Here is a 2,020-nt window from a genome sequence, read left to right as displayed (position 1 = left end):
ATCAATCAAAATCGCAAATTAAATTAGACGAAATTCCGAGAAATCAAACCGTGAATTTAAATTAATCGACGCTCGGATTAATTAATTAATTAGTAATCAATTTCAATTAAATCAATTGTAAAAAAAGCTTAAAATCGCCCCAATTTTTAATTAATTAATCAATTCAAAGTCCAAACCCAAAAAATTCTCTGAAATAATCAAATTAATCCCTCGAAAGCACCCTCGCCCTCGTGGGATTAAATGAATTCACTAATTAATTAAAAAGTGAAGGGAGAAGGTGTCATTGTTCTACTAATACGCTTTAAATGTGTATATTAGTCAATTTCAAAGACTACGATTTTAATGCGATATTTACAATTTTCTTTCAAATGCGCTTTACGGCGTAACGCATGACAGCGTAGCGGATGAGATTATTTTACTTCCGTGAAAAAACATACAGTGCATACCGAGCTATAAGAAGTATGTAGTCATTGCAAAAATATATACAGGGTGCTCAGGAATGTATGTCAAATTACGGATGTTGAAAAATATGAATTAAATATAAGTACCCTTTTTTCTCTGTGTTCTACGTTGGATTCTACACTACACTGACAAGTACTTAAGGACAGTTTATAATTACATCCCTATTATGTGAACCCCTATTTTTGTAGAAATTGTGTCAAAAATCAAAATATAAACAAACAAACTGACATTCAAGCACGGTTAAAATATAAACAAAGCTCACAGATTTCATTCATGGTTGCAAACTCATCTGCGCGATTCCCTAAGCTTGAGAAAACTATTTTCATTATGCACAATTAGAACAAAGTGTTTTTTTTTACTTTTAGAATTGATTGTCATAGCGTATTACTGTTTAAATATTATCGCTTTTGTAAATGACTTGTGCATTTAATTGTAAAACGTGAAATTGAGTGTTAAAGTGTAGGGGACATCTGGTCGTTTGCGATAAGAAATTTTGTTATCGGATGAAATTTAACTAACCCACGTGTTCTTGAGATAACGATGTGCGTGCTACTTCGGTGTAAGTGGAGACGCGTTCCTTCGAAGCTGGCGTTGCCAAGTCTGATTGTGATTGGCAGTTGATTTGAAAGATCCTGAGGATGAGATTCTCCTACCGTGTAAGTTTTTTTAAATAGCAGAATCAACATAGAAACGAGGCCGCTGCTACTCCTGCTGCTGCTGTCAGATCTGAGAAAAACGAACGAACCTACTGAGTCGCTTTATACAGCTCGATGGGAATGATTCTGATTCGCATGCCCTGTTCGTTTCTTTAAATCGCATCAGTACCAGGCACACTGGAGAAACCCTTTTATTTTGGCTCGAAAACTAGTTTTGCTATTTTTCAACAAAGACGTCACTAATTAATAAAAGATTATGATCATACATACAAGAACAATTTCAATAAAAATTTTCCTCAAAAGTCACCTAACAGCGAATTGTTAAAATATAAAACACATGGCACTACATACGTACACTGGTGTCACACGCAAGCGGCGGTGTCCAAAAGGGTATTTTCCATACTTATTGATGGAAGGATCATTTGGTAAATAATATATTTAACGAATTGTTATTTGATTGATAACGCACGTGTTCTTGTCGCCGTTAGAAGAGATAACGGAGATGCAGATGTTACGATGTGCGCGTTAGTTCAGCGTAAGTGGGGACGCGTTCCTTCGAAGCTGGCGTTACCAAGTCTGATTGTGATTGGCGGTTGATTTGAAAGATCTTGAGGAAGGAGATTATCCCATCGGTTAAATTTCGGGCTGTTGGGGTTGTTTTGTTCAAGACGCGGTTTGTCGGTTCCAAGTAAAGTGTGTATAGGAATAGGAGTGAGTAAAAAGTAGTAAAAGTGTGTGGAAAGTATTTAAGACGGTTTGTTCTGTGAGCAGACGAAATCTGAGTGATCTGCAAGATCTTTGTAGATGGCCTGCCTATGTTAAAAATACAAAGTGCCAGGGAGCAAAATTGTCTTGTGGTAAGTACACGGCAAGATCAGGAAAAGTAGAGGGAGGTGGGTCGG

This window comes from Photinus pyralis, unplaced genomic scaffold (assembly GCF_008802855.1).
Source record: "Photinus pyralis isolate 1611_PpyrPB1 unplaced genomic scaffold, Ppyr1.3 Ppyr1.4_LG6, whole genome shotgun sequence".
Lineage (NCBI taxonomy): Eukaryota > Metazoa > Arthropoda > Insecta > Coleoptera > Lampyridae > Photinus > Photinus pyralis.
Note: the sequence above shows the minus strand (reverse complement) of the source record.